Consider the following 25,289-nt stretch of genomic DNA (forward strand, 5'->3'; position numbering starts at 1 on the left):
GGCACAGTGTCTTCTCCTTTCCTCGGGCTTAGGACCTCACCACACTGGAGGTGTCTTCAGGATTCAGAAGCAGCATGGGCAGCAAATTTCCAGGACCAGACCCTCAATAGCGGGCCTTCCCACTTCAGGAGGCCACCCTTCCTGACACTAGCCCACTGGGAAGGGATAACTTCCAGCCACAGGGAAGCGGTGACTTTCAGTGGGACACAGGCTGCCCCCTTGGCCCAAAGCCCATGAGTCCAAGGGCCGGACTGCAGCACCACCAGGTGCCAGCCAGAGCTTAGCCTCGATCTAACCCCAGTGAAACAGCACCGCCCCCTGTCAGGCTCGAAGAGGCCCATGGGTTGGCCCATTGCTCAACAGGGTGGGTTCCATTCAGGGCCATGTGTCAGATGCGATACTTGAATCTCCACAGCTCAACTCCATGGGCCTGATCACCCACCTTTACCTTTCTCCAGGGACAGAGAGCTCCTGTGTGACCCCCAAGGCACCCCAGAGCCCCTGTGGCCCCCACATATAGTCAGGACAGTCCAGATGCAAGCCCCGAGACTCAGCTGGGAGCTGCCGTGGGTGGAACTGAAGGAACCCTTTCCTGCCTGGACCACCGTCACCCCTGCAGGGCTTCAGGGAAGGCATCCCCCTTGGTTCCTGTTCCCCAGGAAGCCACCCTCCTGGAGAACCCATCTCTTCCCAGTGGGGATTCAGGTTGGCTCCCCAAGGAAACCCTTCTTTCCCGAAGGCTGACCCTTGGCGACCCCACGCAGCCTGGCCCATGGCCCATGATGCCAGTTGGATCCACTCACCTATGCCAGTCAATGCCAGGGGGCCCTCCTGGAAGAGCTCACTGAAAGACACAAGGGGAGCATGGGGCTCAGGGAGCTGCCACCAACGTGTCCCACCCCAGGGAACCACAGTGCCAACAGCAAGCCTGCACAGGGAGCCTGGGCTGCCTCACGGAGGAGCGCAGAGACAGGGTTGGGCCCCCCCGGTGCCCTTCAGGGTTGCCAGATCTCCATCCCAAAATATAGTAGCTCTGCCAGGGATCTCAGGATCCCAGCATCCTCTTCCAACATTCTCACCTAGGCTGGGCCTCAGCGTAATCCTATTGAGCATGATTTTTAAGTCATCACCTCTCTTCAGGACAATATAAGGTTCTCATCATTGACCCAACCCAGGGCACCCCCCTCCCCACACATGCATCCAGCAGGACCCAGATGGACTCACCACAGCTCAGTGCAAGAGACCAGAGAGCCAGGAAGGGCCAAAACTTCGGTGCGCCAGGGGCTGGGCACCTGGCTGACAGACACTGGCCCTGGGCCATTGGGCCCAATGCAAGTCCTCCTTCAGGGTCACCATCTGGGGGACAGAGGAAAGTGTCTGAACAGAACCTCATGCCTCCATGCGGGAAAGGAGGCAGGGGGTGCTAGCTCACACATGCTCTCCCTCCATGGACCCAGGTGATGGGATCCATGTGAAACAGTGTTGGTCATGGACGCGGGGGACCCTTGGTCTTCCCTGCCACTGAACCCTGGAAAACAGGGCAGGCTGGTCACTGGGCTTGGGCAAGATGCCCAGGCTGTGCCCTAATGCAGGCCCCTGGAGCACTTCTACTCCCCATGGTGGCTCCCTTGCAATTCCAGGGCTGCATCATGACCCCTGGGTGGGACCATGGCCACTATCCAGCTCAGGCCCACCAAGGAGGCTGGCCCTGAAGGCAGGCACTGCTGCAGACCTGGCAGACGCACAGCCTGCCCCTGCACGGGGAGGGGGCCTACCCAGGCTCCCTCTCCAAGCACACACTGCAAATAGCAGCCTGGGACCCAGCCTCATGTGGCCTGGGCAGTCCTCAAGGCCAGATCCTAGTGCCCAGTCTCAGCTGGGAGCTGCCCTGTGTGGGACCAATGGAACCCTTCCTGCCTAGACCAATGTCACTCCTGCAGCGCTTCAGGGAAGGTGTCCTTGGGTCAGATTCCCAAGGAGGCGGCCCTCCTGGAGAACCAATCCCTCCCCAGTGGGGATTCAGGTTGGCTCCCTGAGGAATCCGTCCCATCCTGAAGGCTGACCCTCAGTGATCCCACGTGGCCTAGTCCATGGCCCATGAGCCCAGCAGGATCCACTCACCTATGCCACTCAAGGCCAGGGGTCCTCCTGGGCGGAAGAGCTCACTGAAAGACACAAAGGGAGAATGGGACTTCAGGGATGAGTCACCCATGTGCCCCGCCTCAGGGAACCAGAGCATTGACAGCAAGCCCGCACAGGGAAACTGGGCTGCCTCACAGACGAGCGCAGAGACAGGGTTGGGGCCCCTGCAGATAACCTTCGGGACCTCCAGGTCTCCAGCCCCAAATGCCTCCTGCTGGGGATCCCAGTGTCCTCTTCCAAAATTCTCACCTAGGCTGGGCCTCAGCGTAATCCTATTGAGCATGATTTTTAAGTCATCACCTCTCTTCAAGAAAATATAAGGTTCTCATCATTGACCCAACCCAGGGCACCCCACTCCCGACACAAACATCCAGCGGGACCTGGATGTGCTCACCACAGCTCAGTGCAGGAGACCAGAGTGCCAGGGAGGGCCGAGCTTCAGCGCACTGGGGACTGGGCACCTGGCTGATGGACACTGGCCCAGGGACAGCAGACCCAAGGCAAGTCTTCCTCCAGGCTCACCGTCTGGGGGACAGGAAGACATGTGTCCAAACATGGCCTCACGCCTCCATAGGGGGATGGTGGTGGGTGGTGCTCATGCATGCTGTCCCTCCATGGACCCATGTGATGGGAACACTGACCCATTACAGACACAGGGGACCCTTGGCCCTCCCCATCACCGCACCCTAGGTCAGGGCAGGTGGGTCACCGAGCTCCCACAAGACACCTGGGCTGCGCTCTATTGCAGGCCCCACAAGCACCTCCATTACCCACATCAGCTCCCCCACAGGACCCCTGGGCCACTCCGAGACCACTGGGCACAGGCCAGGGCAACCAACCTGCTCATGGCCCACCAAGGGGGCTGACCTGGAAGCCACATGCCACCGCAGACCTGGTAGTTGCATAGCCTGTGCCTGGGAGTGGAGGGCACCCACCCAGCGTTCTCTCCAAGTGTGCATGGGAAATCGCAACCTGTGACCCCGGGCCACATGTGTTCTCTGATGGGTCCCCATCCATGCCCTACACACCTCCCAAACACAGAGCCGAGCCACATTCGGCCAATCGGGGAACACATGGTATCTTCTCCTTTCCTCGGGCTCAAGACCCCACCACCCTGGAGGTGAGTCCATGGATCAGAAGCAGCCTGGGAAGCAAACTTCCAGGACAGGACCCTTGACAGCGGGCCTTCCCACCTAAGGATGCCAGCTTTCCGCTAGTTGCCCATGGGGAATGGGTGACCACCAGCAGGATGCAGGCTGGCCCTTTTGCCCAAAGCCAGCAAGTCCCAGGGCCAGCCTGCAGCACTACCAAGTACCGGCCAGAGCTCAGCCTTGACCCAACCCCCTTGAAGCCGCATCGCCCCCCACTAGGCTCACAGGCACCACTGGGATGGCCCATTGCTCAAAGGCTCGGTCCCATTCAGGGTCCTAGGTGGGGCCCACTCCTTGAATCTCCAAAGGCCTGACCCCATGGACTCGATCGCTCACCCGTCTCTGGGGAAGGAGAGCTCCTGTGTGACCCCTGTGGTGCCCTGGAGCTCCTATGGACCCCCTCATGTGGCCTGGGCAGTCCTCAAGGCCAGACCTGCCCACTGAGTCTCAGCTGGGCACTGCCCTGGGTGGGGTTGAAGGAATCCTTTGCTGCCTGGACCACCATCACCGCTGCAAGGCTTTAGAGAAGATAACCTCCTTGGGTCAGATTCCCAAGGAAGCCGCCCTCCTGGAGAACCTAGCCCTCCTCAGTGGGGATTCAGGTCAGGTCGGCTCCCTAAGGAAACCCTCCTGTCCCAAAGGCTGACCCTTGGTGACCCCACCAGCCTGGCTCATGGCCCATGACCCCAGCAGGATCCACTCACCTATGCCAGTCAATGCCAGGGCGCTGCCTGGGCGGAAGAGCTCACTGAAAGACACAGGGGAGAATGCAGGTCAGGGAGGAGCCACCCACATGCCCTGCCCCTAGGGAACCAGAGCCCCAGCATATGCCCACACAGGGAGCTTGGACTGCCTCATGGAGGAGCTCAGAGCCAGGCTTGGGTTCCCTCCAGATGCCCTTCAGGGCTTCTAGGTCTATAGCCCAAAATACAGGGGCCCTGTCGGGGGCCTCTGGATCCCAGCATCCTCTTCCAAAATTCTCACCTAGGCTGGGCCTCAGCGTAATCCTATTGAGCATGATTTTTAAGTCATCACCTCTCTTCAAGAAAATATAAGGTTCTCATCATCGACCCAATCCAGGGCACAACCCTCCCCACGCATGTATCCATCAGGACCCGGATGAGCTCACCACAGCTCAGTGCAGGAGGCCAGGGCGCTGGGAAGGGCCTGAGCTTCAGCGCACCAGGGGCTGGCACCTGGCTGATGGACACTGGCCCAGGGCCATTGGGTCCAACGCAAGTCTTCCTCCGCGGTCACCATCTGGGGGGACAGGAGTAGGACAGGTGTCCAAACAGAACCTCATGAAGGCAGTAGGGTGCGCAGACTCAGGTATGCTCTTTCTCCATAGACCCACTTGCTGGAAACACTGACCCATCACAGATGCGAGACACCCTTGGCCCTCCCTGCCACCCAACCCTGGAAGGACAGGGCAGGCGGGTCACTGGGCTCACCCAAGATGCAGAGGGTGTGCCCTACTGCAGGCCCCCGGGAGCACCTCCGCTGCCCAAGCCGGCTCCCCCAGCAAGACCCCCTGGGCCACTCCAGGACCACGCGGCACAGGCTAGGGCCACCAACCAGGTCATGACCAACCAGAGAGGCTGGCCCAGAAACCACTCACAGCTGCATACCTGGCAGTCACAGCCTGCCCCTGGGCATGGTGGGTGCCCTCCCAGGCATCCTCTCCAAGCGCGCACCGGAAATCGAAGCCTTGGCCTGGGCGCCACGTGATTTTTGCAGTAGGTCCCCATCCACGCCCCACACTTCCGTTGAACTGGTCTAATTCGGACGTCAGCATTTATTTTTCGAGCGTGTTTGTGAATATTTTATTGTCCTGCATCTTTTCACTTTTGAATTGTTTGAAATTGTACATTTTATATATATATATGGATTCATATTTTGTAATTTGTTTTTGGTACGTGTCTTCATTTGTATACAACTACTTATATGTTTTCGAATGTAAGATGTATTTCCTTTTTGTCAGTTTTTCTATTTGTATTAATATTGTCAAAATTAACTTTGAATTCTCCCAGTGTTTTTGACCATTTTATGCCTTTTTCTCATCTTACCCATTCTATCTAGTTTTAAAAAAATAATTTTTTGGCCGGGTGCGGTGGCTCAAGCCTGTAATCCCAGCACTTTGGGAGGCCGAGACGGGCGGATCACGAGGTCAGGAGATCGAGACCATCCTGGCTAACACAATGAAACCCCGTCTCCACTAAAATACAAAAAAATTAGCCGGGCGTGGTGGCGGCGCCTGTAGTCCCAGCTACTCGGGAGGCTGAGGCAGGAGAATGGCGGGAACCCAGGAGGCGGAGCTTGCAGTGAGCCGAGATCGGGCCACTGCACTCCAGCCTGGGCGACAGAGCGAGACTCTGCCTAAAAAAAAAAATAATAATAATAATAATTTTTAGAAGACTTTTTCATGGGTGTGCAATACAAGCATGATTCTCATACTGGGACCTTGAGGTTTTTATACACCCTTGCCTTGTTTGGCATATACTAGACCATGCCACTTTTTTACATATTCTTTCTATATTTATGGTTGCCTTTCAGCAGGATTTTGCATGGGCTATTTGTGAGATATTCTAAAATTACATACCTTTTTTATTATTACACTTTATGTTCTAGGGTACATGGGCACAACATGCAGGTTTGTTACCTATGTACACGTGTCATGTTGGTGCATGTACTGCACCCATTAATGGGTGCTGCACCCATTAACTCACCATTTACGTTAGGTATATCTCCTAATGCTATCCCTCCCCTCTCTCCCCACCCCACAACAGGCCCTGGTGTGTGATGTTCCCCTTCCTGTGTCCAAGTGTTCTCATTGTTCAATTCCCACCTATGAGTGAAAACATGCGGTGTTTGGTTTTCTGTTCTTGTAATAGTTTGCTGAGCATGATGGTTTCCAGCTGCATCCATGTCCCTACAAAGGACATGAACTCATCCTTTTTTACGGCTGCATAGTATTCCATGGTGTGTTGTGCCACATTTTCTTAATCTAGTATGTCACTGATGGACATTTGGGTTGGTTCCAAGTCTTTGCTATTGTGAATAGTGCCGCAATAAACATACATGTGCATGTGTCTTTATAGCAGCATGATTTATAATCCTTTGGGTATATGCCCAATAATGGGATGGCTGGGTCAAATGGTATTTCTAGTTCAATACCATTCAGGACATACGCATGGGCAAGAACTTCATGTCTAAAACACCAAAAGCAATGGCAACAAAAGCCAAAATTGACAAACGGGATCTAATTAAACTAAAGAGCTTCTGCACAGCAAAAGAAATTACCATCAGAGTGAACAGGCAACCTACAGAATGGGAGAAAATTTTTGCAATCTACTCATCTGACAAAGGGCTAATATCCAGAACCTATAAAGAACTCAGACAAATTTACAAGAAAAAAACAACCTCATCAAAAAGTGGGTAAAGGATATGAACAGACACTTCTCAAAAGAAGACATTTATGCAGCCAACAGACACATGAAAAAATGCTCATCATCACTGGCCATCAGAGAAATGCAAATCAAAACCATAATGAGATACCATCTCACACCAGTTAGAATGGCAATCATTAAAAAGTCAGGAAACAACAGGTGCTGGAGAGGATGTGGAGAAATAGGAACACTTTTATACTGTTGCTGGGACTGTAAACTAGTTCAACCATTGTGGAAGACAGTGTGGCGATTCCTCAAGGATCTAAAATTATATACCTTAATAGAAATCAATCCCAGTATCTAGAATGCAGTTATGAGCCCACTCTGTATTGTCATTTCCCTACATCTTCGATGTGTTTTTTGCTTTCACTGTCATTAGACTGACAACGAGGAGTTCACATGTTTTCACACACATGAAATTCATGTGTTCATCAACATAATCAATTCTGGGTTTAGCTGGAATCAAATTTCCTCAGTCTCATATTCCAATTTTGCTGGTAGGATCCTTAACTTTCTTTTTCTTTTTCTTATTTTTTTTCTGAGACAGAGTCTCACTCTGTTGCCAGGCCAGAGTGCAGTGGCACCATCTCGGCTCACTGCAGCCTCCGCCTCCCCAGTTCAAGTGATTCTCCTGCCTCAGCCTCCCGAGTAGCGGGGATTACAGGTGCGTGCCACCATGTCCACCTGATTTTTTTTGTATTTTTAGTAGAGACGGGGTTTCACCATGTTGGCTAGGATGGTCTCAATCTCTTGACCTCATGATCCAGCCGCCTCAGCCTCCCAAAGTGCTGGGATTACAGGCGTTGGATCCTTAACTTTCAATATTCTTTCAGAAACTCTAAATCTATTACACTCACAGTCCCATTTATATTACAGAGATGTTGGTCTTGTCTTGTAGAGAGACCTTACTTTCTGTATTCAATTGTTAATGATATCAACATCAGGTAGTAATATTTTGTGATAGGATAGCATCAAGTGGAGCTGTCACTCCATAAGAACATCTCATGTCAATGTCCAGGTTGACCAGATCAGTATACCTGACCTCCTTGGTAGTGAATATTTCCTAGTTCAGTGGGCTATTTGAAACTGTCATACCACTAATGCATATTTGAACAGATTCTTTATTACCTCCACATAAGAATTATCCGTATATAACAGGGTTAGAAATTGAGAATAATTTTAGTAGTCTGTTTTGCTACATGCTTTATACTTTGAGGCTTAGTTTTCACTCTCGTTTTGTTTTTTTTCCCCCCAATTTATACCAAGTACATAATCAACAGATGGGGCTCGGTGGCCTAAAGCTGTAATGTAGATTTTTATTGACTAGCTCAGTATGTTTCTTTTGAAGATTCATGAATTATATAACACATTATAAACTATGTAAATAAGAAAATGTACTTTAGTGAAATTCGTTTATTTCAGTTTTCATAAATTTCAATCTGCAATGCCAAATTTTGGCTCTCTTACCTATAATATGATCAATCTTTTTACACCATCATTTAATCTCTACATAGACAGTAGTATGTCAATACCTAATTGTTTGCCTGAGTAGGTATAATCTCGTACTTCAGTACCAGCAAGTATACACTGTAGTTGTTGAATAACCAGTGGTACTCATGCAGGTGAAGGTTTCTGAAAATTCTTCACTATATATTTTTTTTGCAATAGGATTTTATTACCAGATGTCCAATTTCAAATGCTTTCCCAATTCCATTTTTGTTTTTCTTTATTTTCATATCTTGTTTAGATTTTGATTCTATCATGTTTGCATCTTTCTGCAAATTGTCCAAGGCACTAAGTTTATTAGTAATTGTATCTATATCAGAAGAGTTTACAATTGTAGTCCTAATTTTTATTCCCCCTAATACTGTATTTAATAATCTCTGGCCAGGTATGGTGGCTCACAAACCCAGTGCTTCAGAAGGCCGAGGCAGCAGGATAATTTGAGGCCAGAAGTTTGAAACCAGCCTGAGCAGGACCCTGACTCTACAAAAAAAAGAAAGAAAGAAAGAAAGAAAGAAAGAAAAAATAGGCAGGCATGGTGGCATGTCCCTGTAGTCCCAACTACTCAGGAAGCTGAGACGGGAGAATTCCTTAAGCCCAGGAGTTACAGGCAATACAGAGCTGTGATTGTGCTACTGCACTCCAGTGCAGGCAACAAAGCCAGACCCCATCTATTAAAAAAAAAATCTGTTTTAGTTTGATCATAGTGCCATTTTAGTCCTTGTGTAAAAACATTTCATAGTAGTAAAACCCATCATGTACAAGTAGAATTCCATTTACTCACATTAGCTATTGTAATATTAGATGATACAGACCATTTAATTATCCTTGAGTTCGTAAGTATGGGGACTGGAGACTGCCAGGTTCTAGACAGGGTAAGCTCATTTTTAGGGGATGATATGTTTTGGGGGTTTTGAAGAAACTAACCCTCATCATTTGGGCTGGGATATTTCCTCCCCATCTCTGCATCTATTTAAGCTTTGTTAAATCGGACCCCCATGGCTATTTAAGATATAGAGTTGGGCCAGGCATGGTGGCTCACACCTGCAATCCCAACACTTTCGGAGTCCGAGGCGGGTGGATCACCTGAGGTTGGGAGTTCGAGACCATCCTGACTAACATGGAGAAATCCCATCTCTATGAAAAACACAAAATTAGCCAGGCATGGTGGTGCATGCCTGTAATCCCAGCTACTCGGGAGACTGAGGCAGGAGAATCACTTGAACCTGGGAGGTGGAGGTTGCAGTGAGCCGAGATAGCGCCATTGCACTCTAGCCTGGGCAACAAGAGTGTGAAACTCTGCTCAGAAACAAACAAACAAAAAAAGATACAGAGTTGTTGGAGTTTTGTGATAACCTTCAGGGACTTTCAATTTGAATATAATTATGTTCAATTAGTTAAATATTTCTTCTCATCAGTATCTTCAATAACACAAAGGGTGATGATATTTAAGATTTTTTTTAGTAATATTGACTAATCAGTGGGAAGATGTGAAATTTTTCATTTCTTCTAAATTTAAATCATGCAGTTGGTGAGTTTGAAGTATTATGACAAAGAAAGGGGTTTATTGAGTCCTCATCTCATATTCAGGACAATTTTTAATTACCACAAAATTCCTTGAGGTTGAGATACTAATTTTTAAAAGAAAGACTAATAATAAGTTTTATGTTCAATTGATACAAACTAAGTATCAACATTGTAATGCTCAAAATAAGTAAGAAGAAAGTATTAATAACAAAACAGTCTATCTCTCCTGCTGTCAGATAAGTTTTTCTCTTCTGCTTCCATATTATTCAAGGTTACTATCTAGAGAATTTATCCTTAAGGCCCATTCAATGGTGGATATTGGTCTCACATGTGAAGCACGTATCCACTTGGGTTTCTCCTTCATCTTGATAGCACCATGAATTCTCAACCACACTTGATACGGTTCTGTCCAGTGTGGTCCTAGTCTGTCACCAGAACACTTTGATACAGACTGAGCCTCCTGTTCAATACCAATGACACATTCCCGGGGGGCTTTTTCAGCATCTGGCCCCATGTTGGCAAGGTGAGCCCCAGGGAAACCCACAAACTCTTTAAGTATCCTGTATGGTCATGAGGGTTTTCCATTGTATCAGAGAATGGGTTAGGCTTAAGCCCAAGATTCGTAGACCTTCCAAACTCGAAGGGAGAAATGTTGTGCTTGCTAGAGGGATTTAATCTTATTTTAAATGAAACGGATGGTAAAGTTTTACATACTTTAGCTAAATAATTCTTTAGGGCATGTGGTTTGTTCATTCCACTTGTTCAGAAGACTGGGGATAACAGGTAGGTAAGTTATTGGTATTTGTAGAGCATTACAAAGCTCCCAAATTCCCATAGACATAGAATGACTTCCCCTACTGGATTCCAGATATTCAGGAATTCCAGTGGCTGAGATGATATGATTCAGTAAGAGCTTGATCACCGTTTGAGCATCTGCTTTAGCCTATCCAGACACCAATACACAACACTGGTAAGAATACTGAATATCTTCTAAAGGTGGAAGTTCTATGAAGTTCTTGTGCCAGGAGATCCTAGGTATCATTGGCCTCAGCAGGCTTTCTTGACTTATCTTAGGTAAGTTAAGAAGTTTTCTGACAAAGAGCATATCTTCATATTATTTCCTGAATTACATGATCTTATTACAGAGATTTCAAGTTGTCAGTATATTCCTTTTGCTTGAATGAACTTGTTAGTGGTATGAAAAAGCCACTCAATCATATAACAATTGGAATAAAGGAAAGATTTCATTATGTAATTCTCATTTTCCTATGGTGTTCATCTTAGTTCTCCTTCATTCCTAATTTTCTAATTCTTAGAGAGTTGGCTATTTCTGAAATTATGAATAGGAGGTTTTTGATAGAAGTGATAGGGGTTTGATTTCCCCAGTTTAAACCTTAGAAGCCCTTCCCAGCTAGGTCTGCAAATTAATTTCTTTTTAAAGAGTTAATCTTGTTTTCCAGTGTGAGCTTTACAATCAATTACATAAATCTGTTAGAGAAGTTTGAATGACTCTATTAAATCAGAAATTAGTTTCTCATGTAACATTTTAGTTCCTATTGATATTAGCATCTATTCTTCCAAAGTTGGCTAGTCACATAACAGACCACAGGCATATAGTTAATATCAGTATAGGTATATGCTTTACAACTGGTGGCTAATTTAAAAGCTGGTATAATAACTACAATTCTGCCACTTGGGCTGATTTTATGTTTTGAAAAACAGAAGCCTCTAAGCTTCATGAGGGTTGATTACCATAGAAGATGCTTTTATATTTCCTTGTGGGTCTTTCACACAGAATATATTGATGAATATTCAGTCAGCATTGGGAATAGGAATATTAGATAAATCAGATCATGCTCCAGTGTCATCCTCAATGACTCTGAGACAGTCATGTTCAACTTACTCTGTCAAGATCTGGCCACAGAGTAGCTGTCAAAAGGTTTCACCTGCCTAGAATAGCATTAGAATTAGACAGTAAGACTTGTTCTTAGCTCGTGTGACAGCACACTGATGAGTACTGTGTCTTATGAACTTGTAAAATAGCACTAACGACATGAAGTACCTGTAAGTAAGTTAAATTTCCCAGAGTCAAGGACTGAATGAGCCTTTTCAATCAGGGGAGTGGTTGCCACTCTGCCTTGTAAACATCATGGCATTTCCAGAGAAACAAAATACCAGAACCCAGGAAAGTAAGCAATGTGCCTATAATCAAGGCCTAATTTTGGAGTAACCCTTAATCTCAAGACAGAAAAGGTAGAACCGCTTCTTTAACAAGGTTAAAAAAGTAATACAAGTGAAGAATTAGCCGCTATTTTAAGGGCATAAAAGACTTCTTCAGCCTTATTTTGACTTCAGTAAAAGGTTCTAGTGATGTTTCATGTAACATCTCAGTGAGAGGCTTAGCCTTTTCATAAAAGGCAGAGATCCACAATTAATCCTCAAAATCAGTTAAGTTTTTTTTTTTTTTAGTATGCTGTTTCATTTGTATATTAGGCTGACTTCAGGATGCAACCACCTTCCATCTGCCAAGAACACAGATTCTAAATATTTTACTTCAGTTTGATAATATTGCAACTTAGCTAGCAAGGTTTTCTGTCCTGGGAGTCTAAGAAATTTAGTAAAGCTAAAATGTCTTCTTTACTAGCATGTAAGGTATTAGCAGCTATCAATAATAATTAGCATAGAATCCTAATGTGAGGAAAATTCTTTACATTTTCTTATAAATGCCCAGAGAATACAGTAGGTGACTCTCTGAATTCTGGGAAGATCCACTGCCACAAATACTGAAAGCCTCCCGCTCCAGAGGTAAACTCAAACAGGAACCTCAACCCCCCAGCTAAACGTGGAGAACAAAACATTGAACATAAATCCATGACAGAAAAATACTTAGATAACTCAGGAACAGATATTAAGATAGTAGCAAGATTGGGAATTACAAGTGCCAGAGGAATCACAACTTGTTTCTCTAAGATCACGCATAAATCTATAAACAGTTTGACCTTCCCTGTCAAGTTTTCCTAACTTTCTCACAGGCAATATGGAAGCATTATGAAGTGAATGTGTCTTTTTTTCCTATGCCATATTTTATTAAATTTCCTAATTACATTGTATTTGAGGTAAAAACAGAGAAAATGTTCTATACGTGGCCAAGGTTTTTCTCTTTTGTAAGTTAACAACAATGGTATTGATCTCTTTTATTAAATCATTATCATTTTTTCCTAGGACTCATAGATATGGGTTTATTTTCTGTAACTTGGGGGTGCTTCTCCAGCATTGAGTGAGACTCCCACTCTCCCACAGCTATCTTTTGTTTCAGAAAGCCCATACTTAGCAATGCAGATACCTTGCATCCCAGAAGCTCCGAAAGCACTCTCTTCAGAGTACAGAAGATCATAGCCCTTGGTTTATACAGCAAGCCCTTTCCTAAAAGATTACTGGGACTATTAGGAAACAAGGTATATTTTCCTTAGAGAAGGCCTATTTGCATGAAAACCTCAGAGGAGAAAGAATAGGTAGGAGATAGTCCAGAAATACTTATATCTTGGATGTTTTCCTACTTTAGGATAAAACAGAAAAGATCTGTAGAAATTGTGGAATACGTTACTCCAGTATCCAGAAGAAAGGGTAGAAAAAGATTAAAAGATGGGAAAAAGAAACAGACACATAAGTTTATCCTACTCCCAGCTCTGTTTCCTCATTATATCAATTTTGCCCAGGCTTTGCTCCATTTGCCAATTATTTTCTGATTTTATGGAGTAGGGAAGACCTCCTCAAGGAGATTGTAAAGCTTGTCAGGTTTTATCCCTTGCATCTTTCTCAATCTCATCCAAGATTCCTTTTTCTAATGTGTTGACTTTTTACAAGAATGATGGATTAACTTCCCATTAGCTTGTGCCCTCTTATTTATTGGTGGCCCAAATAAGTGTTTGTTACTTTGCGAATAATTGTAACTGGGCAGCTAACACTGAATCTTAAGGGTTTTTTTTTTTCCTTTTCTTTCTCCATATTTTCTCAAAGTTGGGTTACTGCTACCAATATTTGAGAAATTATCTGTTCTTGCTAGCTACCCACTTTTTCTCTCAGTTGTATTTGAATTCCTGGCAACAAAAGTGCCAGAAAAATGGAGAGGACCAAGGATCTATTCTAATCTATCCGTGAATTTATACTTGTTAGTTTAGAAAATGTTTCAGTGAACTATGGTAAAAATCAATGGAGAAGTCATCCAGCTTGTGAGTACAGCATTTAGCTTCTCCCAGTTCACATTCTGTGAAAGTTTTCAAGGACTGCTATAAGCAGTCCTTCATGTTGGATTCCCAAGGCACTGAACAGCCTACCTGTCAGGGGAGGTGGAGAATTGGACTCCAAGTCTGTAGCCCTCCTTCATGAGGGGGCTCTCATGTGGTCTTTATTGTGTCTGTCCCATTAGTCAATCAAAGTCAAATGGAGGCAACACTCCATTCAACAATCCAGTGTGCATCCCCAGTGTGCAGGGCCACAGATTAAAAATACTGCAGAGTGCCTTGGGATATATTTGTGGATATCCTCAGAGCACTGGAAAATAACTCTTAAGATAGCTAATTTTGGCTGGAAAAAAAGGCACATGGATTATTAGTATTTTGGGTCCTCCAAGCAGTCCTGCATAAGTTCTAACAAGCATTTGAGTTGCTGAAATTCCAAAAGGCTAGAGCTGATATTCTTCATGTTGAGATGAAAAATAAGTTGATTTGAGATGATACCAACAAATCACGAGATTTCTCAACTTTCAATCAAAGCAAAGCTCAGGTATAAACTTAAGTTCTTCAAGTCCCTATTTTTGCCATTTAGTAGTCTGACTCCATTTATTATTACTTTTATTCCAAATTACTAGGACAACATTCACTAATCTGATGCTTTTATTCTATTAGTCTCTTATCTAAATTCTCAGACTGCTTGTTCTTTCTCTTAATAACTTCTGTTTCCATAGCTATGTTTTGCATAGCCTAGGACACCCCCACATCTCCTCCCAAGAATGGGTCTCAGTATAATACTTATGAGCATAATTTTTATGTCATCAAACCTCCTTAAGACCCAAACCATGGCACTCCATATATATATATTTTTAAATATATATAATATATATTATATATTTTATATGTTTATATATATATATTTGGTCCTAAAAATTATAACCAGGGTTGGTATCCTTAAACCCTTCTGTGAAAGTACATTGCAGTTCATGCAGATTCAGCGTGGCTTTTCATGTGTTCCTGATGTAAGAGGCCAGAAAGTTTTCTTCCTCTGGTGTTATTTATCTAAGGACAGGACTAGGGCAGTAGATGAGAACTGTTATCTCATGGGTGTTATTCCTAAAAAAGTAAACTAGATATCAGGAAGCTCCTAATTTTATTGAATTTTATATCTATGGGCAAACAAACAAGTATCTGGATCTCAATCTCCTGGGTACAACTGCCAGGTTCCTTGAATATTCATTGTCCATCAATGATCTACAAATGTCATAACGGACTGCAAACCTGAAATACTATAATAGGGATGAATTTGTCTACTTGCATGCTTAGATCCAAATAAATATTGCACTGTAGAAATTATACCGATGAATCACAAAATTTTTTCAACTTTCAGTCAAGGCAAGCTCAGGTAAAAGGTGAAAATCTTACAAGAATCCCTTCACATACATAACTCATGAACAAGACCCCATAATGATATTCATATTGTCTGAAAGAATGAATCTAAATTCCTTAGAAACAAGTCTTCACTAGAACCAAGGTCTATTTGAACTCTCTCAGTTACCAAAGGCAAATTTCATTCATGTAATATTGTATATCATGCCAACCAGATTTACTTCAATACAGTAAAATCACAGGAAAAAAATGAGGTGTAATTTCTAAAAATGATGACAATGAACCACTAAAATCAGGTTAACATAAAATAAGGGATTGCTCAGTTGGAAGGAAACAGATGGATGAAAATAAGTTTCCTATAGGGGACTGATTATCTGAAGCCCACAAATAGAATTTCTGTTTTAATGGCGCTAAGACTATGTGAATCTACATAATATGACATCATATAGATGATACCAATAATCACAAGAGTTCTCATCTTTTAATCAAAGGAAAGCTCAAGTTAAAAATTAAGTTCTTCTCATGAGGATCTTATCATCTATGTGGATCGCACATGGAGAAGAATTAGTCACAATAGTATCTGTGTTCCTTGAGAGAGTATGTGCATATTTTAAGGTTTACTTATCGTTCAACTCCTCATGGGCACTTTGTTTTCAATTTTTGCTATTAGATATGGCACCATATCTAATATATACATATTTTGGCCTGAGAGTATGTTGCCTCCATTCAACTTTAGTGAATACTAAGAGAAATCTAAAAACACATAGACTTTTAAATTTTATACAGATGATCCTTGATTTATGAAGGAGTTACCTCCTAATAAACCCACTATGTTAAAAACACTGTAAATCAAAAATGCTTTTAGTACACCCAATGTACTGAACATCATAGCTTTGCCTAGCCTACCTTAAATGTGCTCAGAACACTTACATTAGCCTACAGTGGGTCAAAATGATGGCAACACAGTACACGATGAAGTATCGGTGTTTACCTTCATAACTGCATGATTGCTAGGAGCTATGGCTCGCTGCTGCTGCCTAGCCTCACTAGAGTGTCATACAGCCAGTGGCTAGAGGGGGAAATGAAAAATCAAAATCCAAGGTATGGTTTCTACTGAATACATATCACTTTCACAACATCACAAAGTGGAAAAATTGTAAATCAAACCATTGTAAATTGGGGACTCTCTAGATATACTGGAAGATGTTTATCTGACTGTTGTCTGAATTATTTTTCTCATGGCTAACGATCTTGAATACCTTTTCATAAGCTTATTGGCCATTTAGATATCCTCTTTTGTGAAGTACCCATTTAAGTGTTTTCTAACTTTTTGACATGTAAATGTTGTATCTTTTATATGATGCTTCTTCATTGATTATATACTTTGAGAAATAAAAGTTTTAATTTGGATGCAAACTAATTCATCAATGTTTTCCTTTGTGCTTAGTGGTATTGGTATTTTTCACTTTCCCCCATATTATGATGACATTCTCCTATGTTATGTTATGCTCAAAAAGCTTTACTGTTTTGTCTTTCATGAATAGACCAACATTACACCTAGAAATGATTTATTTGTATGGTTTGAAAAGGACTTCACTTTTTTTATGTATTGATATCCAGCACTATTGAACAAACCATTCTTTCCTCATCATGCAGGAGTGGCACTTTTATCATAAATCAAGTAATCATATATCTGTTCATCTGCTTGTGGAGTCTCTTATTTTTTTCCATTAGGCTAGTTTTCTGTCTTTGTTGGTAACTGTAACCTTGTGATAGTAGGCCTTAAATTTTGGCCCTGTAACTCATGCAAAATTGTCCATCTTCATCAAGACTATCTTGGCTCTTCTTGACTCTTTGTATCATATATAATTCTTGAAATTAGATTGAACATTTAAAAAAATGGCATTCAGATTTAGAATGCTCTTGCACTGGGATCCTTGAGTGAATTTGGGGGAGCATTAACATGAATAGTATATGTCATTGAATTTGCCACTCTGAATATATTACATGCCTCCATTTGTAAGGTAATTTGCTTCCTTTCCATAATGTTTCATAATATTTTGTGTGATTTTTTTCCTATGGTATTGATGTTTCTGATGTTCCCCAAAATGTTATCTTTTAAAAACTTCATTTTTCATTTGTCATTTTACATAGAAATACATTTTAGTTATCTGCTTTTTAACCCAGCAATCTTGCTCAATTAACTTCCTAATTTTAATTGATCACGTTCAGACTTGTTTCTTGTCTGTAAATAATGAAATGTATAGCTTTCCATTTCCAATCCTTATTCTATGACTGTACTCCCCTAGTTAGGACATCCAGTATAGTAATGAATAGAAATGATGAGAAAAAAAAATCACTCTTTTATTCCCAATCTCATAAAAAAGCTTTTTCTATCTCCACTGTCAATAATTTTATAATTAATTTATTTTGTAAATACCCTTTATCTCATTAAATTTTTTTTTCAATTTTTAGTTCCCATAAATTCCTAGTTCCAATAAAGAGACTTATAAAGAATAATTTTTATATATTATCAAATGCTTTTTCTCTTTTGATATGATCATGTAACTTTCTTCTCTCTTATGTTACCATAGTGAATTACATTGAGTGATTTTTAATTCATTTTTGAAGTAAACATTTTGTAATAGTTTAAGATTTTTTAAAAAGTGAAGCTGAAACAGAGTTCCCAAATACCCTATACCCAGTTTCCCCTCCTGTTAACATCTTATATTAATATGGCACATTTGTCACACTCAATGAACCAATATCGATAGATTATTATTAACTAAAGCCCATTTTATTCTGATTTCCATAGTTTTACATCATGTACTATTACTCTTCTAGGATCCCATAAAGGATGCCATATTCCATTTACTTGTCTTGTCTATTTAGGGTCTTCTTGGCTGTCACACTTTCTCTAGCTTTCCTTTTTGATGACCTTCATAGTTTTGAGCAAAACTAGTCAAGTATTTTGTAGAGTATATCTCAAGTGGGATTTGTTTGATGATTTTTCTCATGATGATACTGATCTTATGGGTTTCTGGAAGGAAGACTGTAGAGGTAAAGTGCAATTCTTATCACATCATATCAAAGGTATATACTATCAACATGATTTATCACTACTGATGGTAACCTTGATTAACATGCAGAGACAGTGCTTGCCGGATTTCTTCCCCGCACAGTTACTCTTCCCTTCCGTCCCCCATTTCCACCCTGTACTCTTTGAAAGAAAGTCACCACTGTGCCTAGTAACTTTCTTCCCACACTTGACAAGTAAGGAGTTCAACCTCCTTAAGGGCAAAAGTATTTATAAAAACTATATGAAATTATGCTGCACAAAAGATCTATGTTCTCCCCAATTTATCCATTTGATTATTTACATCAATATGGATTCATGGATATTTTATACTTTGGGTTGTAATCTAACATTATGCTATTTATTTTTAAAAATTTGTTCCAGATTTGACCACTGGAAGCTCTTTTGATTGGTTCCTGAGTCCCTTTGACATATTTTCACCAATGTGAGGTTATTCTTTTAGTACTTCCTTACTCTCGGGGACCATAAGATGCTCCAGGCTCATCTTGTACATTTCCTACCCAGTCCTATTATCAGCCATTTCTACAAGGATCCCTGATTTGTTCTATTGGAGGATGGTATTAGAAACTAAGGGCTGGGTTCTAGGTGTGCCCATTGTTACTAGAGTGTCATTGCTTCTAGGCATTCTCAGTTGACAAATGGGGGTGTACAATAACTATGTAAATACATGCATCTATATTTCTATGTGTAGCCATCTGTCTGTATATTAAACTAAACATAAGTTTACATTGTTTCCAACTCTAATACATTACAACACAAATCATTCTTTTCTTCTTGCCTGTAACCTTTCATTCCAACAATAAGAAAATGTATACCATCTGCCAACCATTTACTTGTTCAATTCCAATATATGTATGTATCATGATTTAGAATTTCTAACTCATACACCTACAGAAAACAACTTTATCAAATAGAGTGCAGTACTCATGTACAGTCACTTTGCCTCTAGTCTTACAGATTCCACTCATTTTCAAAGTTACTTAAATCATTATCTTTCCTCCCCAACCTTATTCATAAACTTGTTTAATACATTTGTAAAACAGCTGGATTCTTTTGTCAGATACTATATTCCATCTTGGATCTCCCAAACTCCTAAATGATTCTTTTTTAAAATTTGTGTACATTAAGGTTCATTTGTGTTTTAAAGTTCACTGTGCTTTGACAAACGCACAGTATCATGTTTACACTATTACAGTACCATACTGAATAGATTTGCTGTGATTTATCTATTACATCCCTGCCCCTTTGCCCGAACCCTGCCGACCATTGATATCTATAATTTTGCCTTGCCCAGAATGTTACAAAAATGAAGAATATTGTATGTATTCTTTTCAGATTGGTTTCGTTTACTTAGCAATATGCATTTATGATTTATCCATGTTTTTGTGTGGCTTGATGGGTTAATCCTTTTTATTGCTTAATAGTATTCTATTGTATGAATGTATCATAGTTTGTTTATCCATCCACCTATTGAATAATATTTTAGTTAATTTCAAGTTTTGTTCATTATGAATAAAGCTGTAATACTCATGTGCCGGCATTTATGTGGACATAAGTTTTCAGATTAGTTGGGTAAATACCAAGGAGTATAGTGGCTAGATATATGGCAGCACTATGTTTAGCTTTCTAAGAAACTGCCAAACTGTCTTCGAAAGTGGCTGTGCTATTTTGCATTCCCACCACCAATGAATGTTGCTTGCCTTTTCAACAGAAGTTGGCATGATCAGGCTTTGGATGAATTTTAGCCATTCTATTATATGTGAATATGTGTCATGTGTACTGTGTGTAGTGCATGTGTACATGTACATGAGTACATGTGTAGTGGTATTTTATTACTTTTTATCTCCAGTGACAGAAAATGTTAAGCATCTTTACATAAGTGTATTTATCATTTGTATTTTTTGTTTGTTTTTTGGTGTGGTGTCTGTTCAGATCTTTTGCCTATTTTTTAATTGGGTCATCCGTTTTCTTATTGCTGAGTTTTAAGAGTTCTCAATATAGTTGACTGGAATACCTTTATTAGATATGTGTTTTGAAAATATTTCCCCCCAATCTTTGGTTTACCTTTTAATTAATTTAAGTGCCTTTTTCCAAACAGAACTTATATTTTAAAAGCTTATCATTTTTTTGCCTTCATGGTCTGTGTCTTTGGTGTTCCCCATCACAAAACCCAAGATCACATACATTTTCTCTTGTTTTCTTTTAGAATTATTAACGTTTTGCATTTCATATTTAGTTCTATGATCTATTTTGAGTTAATTTTTGTGAAACATTTTAAAACCTATGTCTAGGTTCACTGTTTTTGCATATAGACATCCCCTTGTTGCAGCACCATTAATTGAAAAGACTATTCTTTTATGCATCAGATTGTCTTTGTTCCCTGACACAGGTCAGCTAATTATATTTGTTTGTGTCTATTTCTGTGCTCTCTATTCTGTACTATTAACTTATGTATCTGTATCTGTTCTTTTGCCAGTACCACAAAGTCTTGATTACTGCAGCTTCTGGTAAAAGTCTTAAAATCAGGTAGTATGACTCCTCCGTCTTTGCGCTTCTTCAATGTTGTGTTGGTTATTCTTTGTCAGTATCTACAAAACAGCCTGCTGGGATTTTGAATAGAATTGCATTGAGTCTATAAAGTTAGGAAGAACTGACATTTTTATAATATTGAGTCTACCATCTATGGATACAGAATATATCTGTTCATTTTTATCTTCTTTGATTTCTTTTCTCAAAGTTTTTTAGTTTTCTACATACAGACATATAGATCCTGAACCTCTTTTTTTTTAGGTTTATATGTAAGGGTTTTATTTGCTTTTATTATGGTGCTATTATAGTTTTTTTTCTAGTTTCAATAGACTATTACTGGTTTATAGGTAAGCAATTGGTCTTTGTATATTAACCTTATATCCTTTAACTTTGCTATCCTCACTTGTTAGCTCCAGTCTTTTCTTTTGTGGATTCTTTGGGATTTTCTCCATGTCATCCTTGAGTAAAGACAGTTTTATTTCGTCCATCACAAACTGTATCCTCATTCCCTTTTCTTATCTTGTTGCACTAGCTAAGCCTTCCAGTATGATGTTGCATAGAATTGGAGGCCATCCTTGCCTTGTTCCTGAAATTAACATACAGTCTCTTACATTTAAGTATGATATTAGCTGTGGGGCTTTTTGTAGAATTTTTTCATCAAGTCGAGGAAGTTTCCTTGTATTCCTAGATTGCTGAGATTTTAAAAATCATGAATATTTAATTTTGTTAAATGCTTTTACTGTATCTACTGATATAATAATAAAATTTTTCTTCTGTAGGCTATTGATGTGGTATATTACATTGGCTGAATTTTGAATGTTGAAACAGCCTTGCATACCTGGAATAAATCCCATAATGTACATAATGATACTAATTTTTCTATACATTGTTGAATTCAATTTGATAATATTTTGTCGAGGAGTTTTATGTCAATCTTCATGAGAGATATTGGTCTGTAGTTTTTCTTTCTTGTAATGTTTTTATCTGGTTATTATGTTAGGGTAATGATGGTTTGATGTAATGAGTTGGGAAGTCTTCCCTCTGTTTCTATTTTCTGGAAGTAATGGTGAAGAACTGGTATTGTATCTTCCTTAAATGTTTTGTAAAAATCACTAGTAAAACTCTCTGAGTATGGTGCTACATTGGGGGAAGGTTATTAATTATTAATTCAATTTCATTAATAGATATATTGCTATTCAGGTTACCTATTTTTCCTTTTGGGGGTTGTGGCAGTTTATATTTTCAAAGTATTGGTCCATTTCATTTAAGTTATCAAATTTGGGGGCATGGAGTTGTTCTTAGTATTCTGTTATCCTTTTCATGTCCATGGGATCAATATTGATGTCCCCCTCTTTTACTCCTGATATTGGTCATTTGTCTTTTTTTTCTTTTCTTTGCTTAGCCAGACTAGAAGTTTAGCAATGTTACCAATCTTTTAAACAAATCAACTTTTGGTTTTCTTGGTTTTCCATACTGTTTTCCTGTTTTAAATTTCATTGATTTTTATTCTTTTATTATTTCTTTTCTTCTGTTTGCTTAAGGTTCAAACTGTTCTGTATTTTTCTAAGGTAGAAGCTCAGATTGATTATTGATCTTTTTCTTCTTAATATATGTATTTAATGCTAAAAATTTCCTTGCAAGCACTGCTTTAGCTGCATCCCACAAATTGTAACCAGTATTGTCCAGTTGGAATTAGTTGAAAATAATTTTTATTTTCTCCAATGACTTGTTCTTTGATGTGTCTATTATATAGAAGTGTGTTTTTTAGTTTCCAAATATTTGGAGATTTCCCAGCTATGTCTTTATTGGTTTCTAGTTTTATTACACTGTGACCCGAGTATTTAGTATGATTTATAATGTTTTTAATTTGTTTTATGGCACATAGTATGATCTGTTTTCATGAGTATTTCATGTAAGCTTCAGAACAATGTATATTCATGTATATTCTTCTGTTGTTGGAGTACTCTGTAAGCATCAAACAAGTTAATTGATAATGCTGTTCAGGTTATCAATATTCTTATTTATGTCTATGCCAGAGGGATGTTGAAACCTCTGAATAGTGGATTTATCTATTTCTTTTTTCAGTTTTATCAACTTTTACCTCATGTATATCTCGACACTGTTAATAGGTGCATACACGTTTAGATATTCTTGTAGAACTGGCCCTTTCTCACTATGTACTGCCAATTTTCATGCCTGGTAACCTTCCTTGTTCTGAATTCTGCTATATCTGAAAATCAATATAGCTACTCCGACTGTTTTTTGATTACTGTAAGCATGTTATATCTTTCTCCATCCCTTTACTTTTAGAGTATCCAAATCTTTAATTTTTTTATTATTATTATTTTCAAATCTTTAAAGTAGGTTTCTTGTAGCCATTTAGTTGGGTCTTGTCTTAGTCCATTCTGATGGTTTCTGTTTTTCATTGTAGATGATTCACATCTGAAGTGATTATTTATACAGTTGGATCAATATATTCCATGTTTGCAACTGCTTTCTAGTCATTGCATTACTATTTCTTTAAGACCTCTATTTTACTGTGTTCTCTACTTTTACTTGATCATGTTACATGATTCCATTTTATCTCCTTTCTTAGCATATCGATTATCTTTTCTTATTTAACTGGTTGCACTAGAACTTACAATATACATTTTTGTTTGTTTTGAGACAGGGTCTTGCTGTATCACCCAGGCTGGAGTGCAGGGGTGCGATCTCGGCTCACTGCAACCTCTGCCTCCCGGGCTCAAGCAACTCTCCCACCTCAGCCTCCCAAGTAGCTGGAGCTACAGATGTGTGCCACCACACCTGGCTAATTTTTGTATTCTTACTTGAGAGGGGGTTTTGCTATGTCACCCTGGCTACAATGTACATTTTTAACTAATCTAAACCCACCTTCAAATTACACCATGCCACTCCACGCTTAGTGCAGGTGCCTTAGAGGATTTCCATTTTTTTCCTATCTCTGGTGGCATTGCTGCCATTCTCTCCACATATCCATATGCCATAATTGACTACCACATTACTTTAGGATTTTTTTCCCCTGATGAGACCAGGATGTTTTATCTACCTTCTTTAAAGATATTTTTTTCTGTGTTTGTCTTTCTGCAGGTTGAATATGATATTTGTAGGTTTTATTGTTTTTTTTTTTGTTTTGGTTTTGCATTTTTACTCTTTTGTGTTCTCTGAGCTTTCTGGGCCTGTGGTTTGGTGTCTGTTATTAATTTTGAAAAGTTCTTGGCCATTTTTACTTCAAACATATATTATGCTCTATACTCCATTCTGTAGTATCCCAATTACAGCTACGTTGCACCTTTAAAAATTGCTCCGCAGTTCTTGGATGTTCTGTCGCATTTTCTTCATTCTTTCCTTTTTCTGCATTTGCATTTTAGTTTGTAAAATTTCTATTGACCTATCTTCAAGATCACTGAATCTTTCCTTGGCTGTGCTGAATCTACTTATAAGCCTGTTGAAGGCATTCTTCATTTATGTTATAGTGTTTTTTATTTCCAGTGTTTTTTATTTCCTCTTGGTTCTTTTGAGTTTCCACATTTGCTTATATAATATATTTTTGCATGTGTCTAAGAGTCCTTAACATATTAATCATAGTTATTTTAAATCCCTATTGTTAATTCCAACGTCTTTGTTCTGAATCTGGTTCTGCTCGTTGCTTTCTCTCTTCTGTTTTTTCTTGTCATAGGATATGCAGTGTAATTTTTTGGTGAATTGTATCCGGTAGCAAGTACCGAGGTAAATGGGGCTTTAGAGTGCTATTTACAGTAATCTGATGAGGAATTGGGCTTTGTTTAATGTTTGCTATTACTAGAGGCACCAGAAATGCCAAATCCCTCTAGTGTCTTTGGTTTCTGCTCTTGACTTTGGACTTCCCTAAGTACTCCTCTGAGAGAACTGGTGTTCTCTTTCAACTGTAATCCACGATTACACTGAACACTGCTGGTGGGGTGGTAAGACGTAGGGGAGAGTGTTCTATAATCTTTTGAACAAGTCTCTGTGTGCCTGTGTCTTGGTGTTATAACCATCACAAATATTCCTTCAGTGGCAGAACCTCTCCCTCAGCTCCACCTGACCTCTCTACTCTTCTCTCTGGTTCTTGTGTTTCCAATCTATTTCCTTGAAGCACTGACCTCTACTGACAATTGTGGGTTTTCTATTTCCTGATTGGTAAAACAGGAAAGCTAGAGAAAGCTGGAATGAAAGGAATGCCCTTCCCCTTATCCCTTAGGAGATATGGCTCAGGTAAAATATTTCCCCTGGAGGT

The 25,289-nt window shown here is 40.6% G+C and overlaps 3 non-coding genes across 3 annotated transcripts; all 3 read right to left on the reverse strand.

Moving 5' to 3' along the window:
• Window positions 1-1,086: 1,086 nt before the first annotated feature.
• On the reverse strand, window positions 1,087-1,168 carry LOC123574826 (small nucleolar RNA SNORD115). Its single transcript, XR_006700009.1, has one exon. It is a non-coding gene; the product is annotated as a small nucleolar RNA SNORD115 (small nucleolar RNA).
• Window positions 1,169-2,398: 1,230 nt separating this feature from the next.
• On the reverse strand, window positions 2,399-2,480 carry LOC123574840 (small nucleolar RNA SNORD115). Its single transcript, XR_006700023.1, has one exon. It is a non-coding gene; the product is annotated as a small nucleolar RNA SNORD115 (small nucleolar RNA).
• A 1,804-nt stretch (window positions 2,481-4,284) lies between these two features.
• On the reverse strand, window positions 4,285-4,366 carry LOC123574848 (small nucleolar RNA SNORD115). The gene has a single exon (XR_006700031.1). It is a non-coding gene; the product is annotated as a small nucleolar RNA SNORD115 (small nucleolar RNA).
• Between the last annotated feature and the right edge of the window lie 20,923 nt (window positions 4,367-25,289).

This window comes from Macaca fascicularis, chromosome 7, assembly GCF_037993035.2.
Source record: "Macaca fascicularis isolate 582-1 chromosome 7, T2T-MFA8v1.1".
In the NCBI taxonomy this organism is placed as follows: Eukaryota; Metazoa; Chordata; class Mammalia; order Primates; family Cercopithecidae; genus Macaca; species Macaca fascicularis.